The 10994-nt window shown below is 43.0% G+C and overlaps 1 long non-coding RNA gene across 1 annotated transcript; it reads right to left on the bottom strand.

Annotated features, from left to right (window-relative positions):
* Positions 1-6534: 6534 nt before the first annotated feature.
* LOC139439397 (uncharacterized) lies at positions 6535-9802 on the bottom strand. The gene is made up of 2 exons (XR_011649306.1): positions 9576-9802; positions 6535-9137 (listed from the first exon to the last, which is right to left on the bottom strand). It is a non-coding gene; the product is annotated as an uncharacterized lncRNA (long non-coding RNA).
* Positions 9803-10994: the final 1192 nt, after the last annotated feature.

Genomic DNA, 10994 nt, shown 5'->3' with positions numbered 1-10994 from the left:
GTTCCTAAGTAGGAGCCCAGCAACACCCCCGTCCCCAGCTACAAGATCATTAGCCCGAAGTAAGAGGCCTTCCAGGTAGACGACGTTGTGCAGGTGTCTACTCTACACAAACATGGTTACCAAAAGGAAGCAACAGACGCCTTGAGAAAGCAACAACCTTGTCACCTTAGAAGCTACTGTGCCAAAGAGGGACCCTGGAGAATAGGCAAATACTTAAGAACATGTAAAGATGACCTCAAATCATTAGGGAAAAGGGTACAGCCCCACGGAAGCATCAGCCTCAACTCTATTAGTCCCAGCCGCGTGACTTCAGAAGCAATCTGAATTTCAGTTTTCTGGTTTGAAATGATAATAACAGCTGAGAATAAAATGAAAAATGATACGTAACACCACTGCATAGACCTCGGGGAGCATGCCATAGAAAGGGACTATGTTGTTATTTTTGAGGATAACATAGTTCAGTAAATGTGAAAAGATATCAAAATAAAATTCAGATCCCAAATTGTAAAAATCTGAAGATGAGAAATATGAGAAAAGTATCCAAAGAAAGAATGTGTATAATGGAAAGGAGATTTAAGGCCATTTAAAAGGGGGCAATAAAAAGTGAAGAGAGCTGAAACTCAGAACAAATTAAGACTTGCCAAAATTGGTAACTACAATGACAAAAAAAATTTTTGGTATGATTATAAGAAAAATAAGACCAAAAGGGCTGCAGGTCCACTCTTGTGGCAAAGTTATTAAACATATGAAGAAAAGATAAATGAATAACTTGTGTTTTGTTTCCACCATCTGCAAAGAAAGATCTCCAGATAAAAAAACCTAAAACGAATGGCATCAGGAAGGAACTGAAGCTCAAGGTGGGAGGACAATTCCACAGCTCTCAATGAGCTCATCTTCTGGTCCATCCCAACACAGCAATTAACAGAATACTGGGAGAAGTTCTGGGTTAAAGTACCAAATGGATGGAGTTGACCTCTGAGGTGTGGTGGGGGTCTGAGATGGGTGAGGACCTTGAGAAAGAGTGTGTCTTTTTGACATTCAGAAAAGGGTATCTTTTTTATCAGTGCTTTCGTGGATTTGTTTACTTTTTTTTTGAGGTACTGGGCCAGGGATCAAACCGAGGACCTCGTGTGTGGGAAGGAGGCACTCAACCACCGAGCCACACCCGCTCCCGAGTTGGTTTTTTAGTTTGATTGCTTGCTGTTTGCTTTTAGAAGGTCCATGGGAAGCAGCTACATCCACTCCCGTTTGCTGACTGTTTTACTTGTGTTCTTCTTCCAAATGCGACCGGATGTATCGACATTATAGATTCTATAAAAATTGTGGGAGGGGGATCAAGAATCCAAATCCAAATAGTCTTTTACAGATTGGAATGACTGTTAGAGTCTAATTAAATGACATTTGTTAATATAAATGCAATACCTGCATGTGAGTTTAAAGAGCAAGCAAGAAAAGTAAAGGGGCTTTTGGATCAGAATTGCCTTCGGGTTTTAATTTTATAACACCCCTGACAGCTACACTGTGTTGACTCAGTCCGTCTCACCATCTCATGGTTGCTTGTGCTTCCACTCACCACTCTACCTGTGACATGGGGCCACTGATTCTGCAAACCCTGAATACTGATTAGAGATTCTGGTTGCTGTGGTAGGTGCTGGCAATATAAAATGCCTCTCAAATGCATTATATCACAGTCTTGTGAAAGTGATATATTAAAAAGTCCATTGCAAAGCGATGTACTCCATGGAGTATGGAAGGTTCATAAAGTTTGTGGATTTGCTACTGTATAGGCAACACCTCCTCACTATTCCCTATTTTGTGTAACCATTACATCTGTAAAGAGGAAGACAACTTCATAGGCAAGCACGTTGGCAAGAACTGTGAAGGCTCTGCGAGGTCGCCCTGCATGCACCTTATGAGACAGACTGCTCCGGTTTCAAGGATGCTGGAGGAACTCTCCTGGCCAGAGCAAAGGCCTGCACTACTCACCGCACAGCAAAGGACATCGGCACCGGCACATTTGAACCACTTTGTCTGCTGGGCCGGGATGGATTCTGCACACACAGGACATTCCAACAGGGAAGCCTGAGCTCAGTGACCCCAAAACCTTTATAGTGGACAGCAAACGTGCATGCTCTTTGCTCTAGAGGCAGACACTGCCTCTCTCCTCCAAGGCCTTGGGCTAGGTAAAGATTCTTGAAAAGCTAACACCTCACTCACAAGACCTGAAAAAGCATTAGAGGCCCAGGGATAATTGTCTGCCAGCACATACAACCAATATTCTAAGCAATTAAATCTGCTGCTTACAAGGGAACAAGTAAAATGGGATTTGATTCAGGAAAACCCATCATCACCACTGAAATAAGTGTCTTTCTGTCCAAGTTATCTTAATGAGTGTCTGTCAGATTCTTGTGATAGTCTGAAGCTGTGCGGAAGCCGTCCCTAGAGCTCGTCCACTCCCGAGCATGTAAACCTACTTAGGTGGGGCCTTTGGATTATTTATTCAAGGGCCTCTGATTAGACTGTGTGATGCAGGGTAGGTCTTAATCATTTTATAAGAGTCCTTTTTAAACAGAGGAATAAAAAGCCACAGACACAGAAAAAAGCTACAGAGAGAAGCCTCCAGAAGCTGAAATCAACACCAAAGAGAGAAAAGCCACAGCTGGAGCACCTGACGCTGAAGGTACAAGGCCTGGAGGGCAGGGGAGAGGCAAGCAGGTGCTGCCATGTGCCCGATGGCCCACAGCTGCCGCTCAGGGAGAAAGCATCTCTGGTGATGCCTTGATGTGGACGTTTTCATGGCCTCGGAATTGTAAGCTTTTAACCTAGTAAATTCCCATTGTAACAGTCCACCCCTTTCTGGTATATTGCTCCCAGCAGCTTTAGCAAACTAAAACAAATACTTTTACCCATGCATAATAGGAAATTATTGCTATTATAATGCTTGCTATTCATAATATTTGAAAATGATGTGATAATTTATAAGACTGATTTTATTACATTGTTTAAAAATTCCTCAAACTGATAATGGACTATGTAAACCAAAGGAAATAAACTATTTACTTTTTTAAAACTAAAACATATTTATTGGAGGAATCCAAAACTTGTAAAAATGTTTGCAAATTGTAGGCCCTGCAGCAGTCAGTGTTATTTCCTTTTGTAGGTTCAGAAGGGTATTAGTAACAAAAAACTGGACTTTTCCCCTTGTGCTATACAATAGTTCAAATTAGCACACAAATCATATGCATGATGGAATAACAAAGGGTATTTGAACAGCTTCGTGACAATATACAGATATTTATTTTCCCATCTGATGTCTTATTGGTTTTCCTAACAATCTTCTTGCAATAAATACTAAATATCTGAAGTATAGCACATGTGAAGTCGTGTCACAAGTACTTAGAACTGAGAATCATCTAGCCTTTCATCTAATTTCTGTTATGGAGACTGGGCTAGTTTGGAGCTGCCTGTAGCTGAGAAACACATGTTCTTAGATCTAATCCATCCTGTGGGTGTGAACCCTTTTACTGCAAGTAGGACCTTCTGATGAGGCTACTCCAGTTCAGGGGTGGCCCAGCCCAATCAGGATGCATCTTAATCCTATCATAGGAGTCCTTCGTAAAAGAATGAAATCCAGACACAAAGTGAACATCAACGGAACCCAGAAGAGAAGGGAGAGGCCGGGAGGCGCCGCTCTGTGCGTTGCTGTGTGGCCAGCTAAGGACCACGGTCGCAGGAGCCGCCCCACAGCTCCACAGCCTTCCGGGAGAACGTCCCTCCTTGAAGACGCCTCGATGACGTCTTGATTTGGATTCTTTTCCCAGCCTCAAACCACGAGTGAATGAATTCCCATTGTTTAACCCAACCCACTTCATAGTATTTGCTTGAGCAGCCCAGGAAACTAAACCAGAGACACATTCCCTCAAAAAATCACCTGAAATTGAGAGACCAAAGTGAACCATCCTTAAAATGTTGTCTGCTTTACCTACAGAAGCTTTGCGTAAAATGCCTTTTTCTCTTTTCCATTGACCTGGGTTAACTCTTGATTTGTCTTCCAAGTTAGAGTCTTTATAATAGCTAGTGGTCTCTAAATCAAAGCCGCTTCCAGCCATTGGCTTCACTGCTATGATAAAAAGCCTAAACCCCAGGGGCCAGTCAGAGCTGTTAAAGTAGGTGGGGGAGAGGGCACTCCCTTCCGCAGTTAGGGACGTGTGTGTGGTGCAGAACAATTAACTGTGTCAGAACAGGCACAACAGTGTAATTTTAAATCCCTCCTTCTCTTGTCAATTCAAATAGAAAATATTCTCTGCTATTGGTTGCAAACAGGAAACCATCTAGTTCTAACTTTAATTTTACTTTATTCAATATGCAACATTGAAACAATATTTTTCTAATTCCCCTACATCCCCTTCTTTTCCCTCTATCCCCTAGGCAACTACTTCCTCATATAAAAATGCGACTGCTTTTCCTGTACATCCAGTCAAGACACTGTTCCTGAATCTTACACATTCAACTGAATCTTACCAGGTTGTCTAAGGGTTAAAAGATTTTAAAACCCAAGGCAAAGCATTATCTTCCTATACTGGAGGCAGCTCTAATTTAATTGCTGTCTAAAAGTGATAGGTGATATTTTAGACAACTCAGGGAAGCCAAAAAATAATTCAACTGCTTGTTCAGTTTCCAAAGAAATCGCTCCATTTCCGTCTGGAGTTCTGTAAATGTCGGTTTACACTGAAAGGACAGTGGATTCCAGTAAGAGGACAGAAAACTCAAGGTCAAGGTCCTCAAAACTCAAACTATCCAGCCCAAGCCTTCCAAAGCGATCCCATGTATGTCACCTCCCAAGTTCTACTGTGGCTTGACAAATAACGACATTTACTAAACATTTCTCCATGTTTTTAACCACAGAATACGTTAAGCCAAGGAACTACAAGTTACATATTTCCAGATTTTTATAAAAGCATATAACTTTGGAAAGCATATAACTTTGAATGTTCAATATGCTGTTTGTAACTGATTAACATCTTAAGGTCTCAATGGTAAATTCTTTAACTGTCACGGGAAAACAAAAGCATCTCTGAATTAGAAGCAAGTAATATCTTTGTTTTCATACTCTAGGGAAATGAGATACATTTAATAACAAAATAATTAGGGCTCTGCCTATTAGACCATTTTTTTTCTTTTTTAATCTTGTTCTTAGAAGTAATTTTCATTGCTGCTATATTGAATGGATGGAATGTTTAAATTAAAGACTTACATTTACAATTTTAGAGGTATTTTTGAATATTCACTATTTTAGACTTCAATCACTCTCCATAGTACTACATTTTAAAAATTGTAATGAAATCACTAATTGGGACACAAACAGGATCATTTACCCTTCATTTTGTGATATTTTTCAGCCACCAAAGGTTCCAAAGAAGACTGGGGGACAAGCTCAATGGCATCACACCCTTGGCATTGAGAAACACAAGTAGATTAATTGATTTGATCTACAGTCATACATAAATGTCCTGTCATTTGTCACTAATTGTTTAAAATTTTAACCTCTTTATGTTTAACCTGCCTGTTATTAGGTAAAAATCATAAATTTAAGTTTAATCAGTCATTCATGTGATATTTCTTTCAAAATGCAAGTCTGAGTGACTTTTTAAAAAATTTAAACATTTTATTTCCAACCAATCTCAGAAGTTCTTGCAGAAGCTGCAAGAACTAGGCTTGTATGCAGCAACATTCTCAGACACTTTGACATGTATTTCCTGCAACCAAAACATTCTACACAACCCTACTATGACCAGCACAATAGGAGATCTCTGTGGCTACAGTTCCACCTTCCCGTCATCAAATCTTGTTCGAGCTTCACCAAATCCCAATAAGGGGCTTTCTAGCAAAAGCTCCCAACTGGGAACCACGCTCAGCATTTAGCTGTAATGACCTTGTAGCCTCCTTCCATCTGAAATGACTCCCGCTCACCCCGCTCCACCTCTCCCCCCTGCTGTCCACCATGGCCAGCTCCCTGCTCGCCCCAGATACGGTTCTGCTCTGCTGGGTCTGCCCTGTGCGAGGCTGCTGACCCTCCCTGCTTGGCTCCTGAAGGGTTTTGGGGCTGAATTGTTCAAGAAGGGAAGGGAGGGGAAGAGGAAAAGCAAGTAACTGGGTTGTTTTTTGGTGATCAAATCATATCACTCAAATCAATTATTATTTCCATGGGCTACGCATGCTCTGTAAAGTTTGTACAGAGTTTAAAGGAAATGAACAAAGGCAACCTGAAATCCATTTTATATAAAGTAACATATGACACTAAATTAAGCCTGTGACTCATCTGAAAATTATTTTGTTAAAGGGAATGACTAAATCCAAATTGAGATGTTTACTAAAATAATTATCCCCATATTTTGTGAGATTTTCCCTGATATATTTCGTATCTTAAATGAGCTTCCTTTCTACCTACTGTCAACAGCACACCACACCAACACCACAATGCTTTGCTGTTCAGAAAGAGATGGTCGCAATGAGGAGCATAAAATGGAGAGATCATTCAAGTGTTTCTTCATGTCTTTTGTAATGAGTGAAGGAACCAACATGGCCAATTAAACAACATAAAGAAAAGGCTGACTGAGAGGCTGTCCTCAAAATTTTATAACCAATTCTATCCAAGAGGAAAAAACAAATGATTCATTCATTTTCTGCATTATTGCTGACTCTCCTAAAATGCAAAGAACAGAGGGCATGCAGGACAATCCAAAACAGAAGGCGGAAAAAGCAAGCCTATGAATATGGCCATTTAGAAAGTATTTTCCCCTGCAGAATCCTTCTAACAAAATGTCCCCATTTTTTAACTGCATCAACTAACGTTCAAGTTAAAATGCATATAATCCATAAAATGTCTAAATGTTTAGAAAGCTCTTCTCATGACCTCATTTCCTGCAAGCACCATTTCAAGCAATCAGCTACCAGCCGCCTTCGCAGATGGCTGATTTGCTTCTGGAGAACCAGCTGCCAATAGCACATGACCAAGCTGTGGTGTTTCTATGTAAGAGGGAGATTTTAATGTCTTGACTGATAAACAGTTCTCTAGGAATTTCTTACTGGAATGTGTATTAGTCAGCCAACTGATACCAGAAATCAGTTGGTTTTTATAAAGGGCATTTATTTGGGGTAGGAGCTTACATATTCCAGGCCATAAAGCATAAGTTACTTCCCTCACCAAAGTCTATTGTCACATGTTAGAGCAAGATGGCTGCCGACGTCTGCCAGGGTTCAGGCTTCCTGGGTTCCTCTCTTCCTGGGGCTAGTTTCTCTCTGGGCTCAGCTGCTCTGTTTGCTCCACAAGGCCAGCTGTAGACTATCAGGCAACTGGCTCTGTCTCTCTCCTCAGGGCTCAATTCTTTCCCTGCTCCTCTGTGTGCTTACTTCCAGGGCTCCAGCTTAAAACTCCATCCTTCCTTCTCTGGTGCGGTTTCTCTGAGTCTCTGCCCTTCAAGGGGGCAGGGACTCAACATCCTACCGCTGTGGCCAATCAAAGCCTTAATCATTATTTAATCAAGCAAAAGTGAAACCTCTGAATCCAATGCTCTCTAATATGCCCAGAGGAAAAGACCAGTTTATAAGCATAATCCAAAATTTCTTTTTGGAATTCACCAATAATATAAAACTGCTACAGTATGCAAGATAGTTTTATTTTTGTTAGTTATAAAGTCTTATCTAGAAGAATTGCTTATATTTAATAGGTAAAAACTTCTTAAACAAAAGATGACTGAAAGAATGCAAAAACAGTATTGAAATTTTAAGTGTCATCCAGTGATGGCAAATGCCAAGTTTAGTGATTAAGTTCATTTTGATGCTTTATTTGTATATTCTACATAGACTATCTCAGATGCTCCCTACCCTTCTAAGGAAATATTGTAAAAGAGAAGAGCTTAACTTGCCAGCTTCTTAGTCCTTCTATGGGATTCCAAGCAAACAACTGTCAATACAACTAACCTAAGCAATAAAGAGTAATCACAAGTAAGGGACGTAACAGGAAAGGGAGTTCCAGTGGACACCCCGGGATTGATTGTTTTATTCCCCTCAAGGAAAAGTTCCTTGACATCCTGTTGACTGAACAGTAAGAATGGCCTCTAGTGACTTATTTTGTTGTTGTCCTACTTTAGTAGTTGATTGCTGAATTACCTCAGGGTGTCTTTTGACAAATAATTCATTTCTCATTCATTCATTTATTTAAGCAAAATATAAATCTCCATTTCAGGACCCAAGAATTTTGATGCTATGTAAATATCCACATTTTATCTGCAAAGCATCCGCACAAAGCCACATTAAAATTGTATCTGAAACACGGTGCAAAATCTGACCAAAGCGGTCAGCAGGTCACACCGAGGAGGGGCGAACACGTGGTGGGATCGAGTTAGGGCTGACTGAAGATGGCTTTACCCACACTGCCCCCGTCAGCAGGCACCCCTTCTCTTCAGCCTTCAAGGCGGGAGAAAACCGAGCTGAGGCAGACGTCCTGATGACCGCCCAGGTGCATCACCAAGAGCCACCCCCACTGCTGCCGCGGTGCAAGTTTCCAAACAAGGACACTAGCATTTATTTAAACTGCTTTTAAGACAACTTGGTGGGAGAAGGCTGGCCAGGGAAGTGGGGAGACCCCAGTGAAAGAAAAATTTTGTTAAATTTTGTACAGGGAGAAGGATATAAAAAATTCTAATTCCAAGGCTGGGTTAAAATTATTCAATAATTGGAGATGTCTCCCCGATAGAGATTTCAATCCAACCAAAACCAAAAATGTCAACATTTTTAGGTGTGATAAAATAGGAGTGAAGTAAATTCTTTTGAATTAACTTGAATAACATCAATTAGAATCTCACCCCAGTCTAGAAATAAACAGGGCCCTCACTGACAAAGTATAAAATATACAAAGTTAGTATCTCAAGATTACCTAAGTTTAACCTTTAAATGAAAACTTTGTATTAATGGAAATGAAGCCCTGTCGAGAGCATCCCAAGCGCCTTTCCCTGAGTAGTCCGGGCGGGCTCTTAGTTGGGGTTCTTAAACTCAGGTCGGCCTGCAGGTCCTCTGTCTCCGTAGCGCAGTGGAATTATTTAACTTCAGAGCTGCTCCCGGAACCACCGTCTGAAAACCTGTAAAGTAACATCAAAGGTGATGCAGTATGATGTAAGGCCTGCCAGTTATTTCCCCCATTAGAGTTCATTCTTATAAAAAGCTGCAATCCCCAAGCGAATAAAATGACAACATTTGAAGACTAATCCCTGATAAAGATGCTATTTTCAGGGGTTTCACTGAAACGTGACCTCTCTCAATGAATATTCAAATATACATAGACGGAATTTAAAAATTCAAAATATGCATTATATCTATATATTAGACACCACAAGAGGAAAGTGCATTGTAAACAGCATGTTATCTTTAGGAATGTACGTCGATAGTTTTTTTGTTGTTTGTTTAAGGTTCTTTATTGTCAGAAGCATGTTCTGCAATGCCGGTGCAAATATCACTAAAGGTAAAAATGCTGTCACAGTTTTCCAGTAGGGCAAGTTTTAATCATTTGCTGTACTCACGTGGGTTTCCTACTCCCCCGGGGCCCAGTTCCGGGCAGGGAGAAGCTGCAGCACCTCGAGCAGGGCTGCGGGGAGAGGCCAAGCTCGCGCTCCACCTGCGCCCCCTCGCCGCGCGCCCCTCGGCTCCAGCTCTCCTCTCCCCCTCGCTCACCGCCAAGCAGCCCCCAGTCGGGGTGCGAACCCCCGCCTCTCCGCCCACCTGCAGCCACTGCCCGAGGCTCCGCCCCGGCCCCCAGGACCAGCCGCCAGCCGCCGCCAGCGCCCGCGTGCACGGGGCGCGCTCCCACCTGCCCGGGGCTGCGGGCTCGCGGCGCGCGCGTCCCCGAGGAGCAGGCGCGTCCCCGAGGGGCAGGCGCGTCCCCGAGGGGCAGGCGCGTCCCCGAGGGGCAGGCGCGTCCCCGAGGGGCAGGCGCGTGCGCGGGTCTGCGGGCATCGCGGGGCTCGGCGCCCCAGCGGCCTCCCCGCCCGGCGCCCTCCCCGCGTGCCCCGAGCCCTGAGCGCCCTCCCCAGGAGCGCGTGGGGCGCGGCGCGGGTCTCCGCACTCGGCGCGGGTCAGGGTCGGACGCGCCCCTCCTTGAAACGCGGTGTTTCTGCCCGTCGCCGCACAGGGTTGCTTTAAGCCACCAGGTTTGCGGCGCTGCAGCAGAATCGCTGCTGTGTTGACTGTGGAGGCACGGTTGTACTCAAAGTGTGTTCAGATAGGACAAGATCGTTCATATATGCTAAATTTATAGACAAAGTTTATATAAGAATTTACAGGATTTTATGTTGAGACCGAAGAGCATCAGCACTTTCCGCCTAAGGCAGGAAGCTTGTAATGAGTTGTTGTGGGGTCCCCCCATTAAAACTTACTTCCATTCATTCATTTTCGTCCTTTGGCATGCGTGTGTATATGTAAGTGAATTTTGTGTCCTATAGGTGTGCTGCATTCTTCAGTTTTCATTAAAATCAGCACAGGCCGTGTGCAGTGATAAGCAGGGCAGTGAACTCTGCATAGTTAAGAGTAGCCCGGGTCTAGAAATCGCCTAATCTGCTACAACCACCCCACACTGTGAACTGAGGGGCAAATGACGTCACAGATTTGAGACACCTGACTAGAACACTGGTGTTTCAGGAAAGAATTGTTAAATACCACAGTTACATGTTATATGTTGTAGCTTCACTCTCGTTCTTTCCACTTTTCTGTAATGTAAATGAAGTGTTGAAACTTCTTTCCACTTTACTTTACCTAAATAACAAACACAAGTTATAGATTTACATATTTTAATTTGGATCATGATTGCCCAGTCCTGTGAATGGGACCTCGTGGGGAAAGAGGGTCTGTGGAGATGGGACTGGTTAGGGCACCCAGCTGATCAGGGTGGGCCGTCATCCAGCCCAGTTAGCAGAGGGACTTTGGACTCAGTAGGAGGCGGGAGA

Source organism: Dasypus novemcinctus, chromosome 8, assembly GCF_030445035.2.
Source record: "Dasypus novemcinctus isolate mDasNov1 chromosome 8, mDasNov1.1.hap2, whole genome shotgun sequence".
Taxonomy (NCBI): Eukaryota; Metazoa; Chordata; class Mammalia; order Cingulata; family Dasypodidae; genus Dasypus; species Dasypus novemcinctus.
This window is presented reverse-complemented; position numbering and strand designations above follow the sequence as displayed.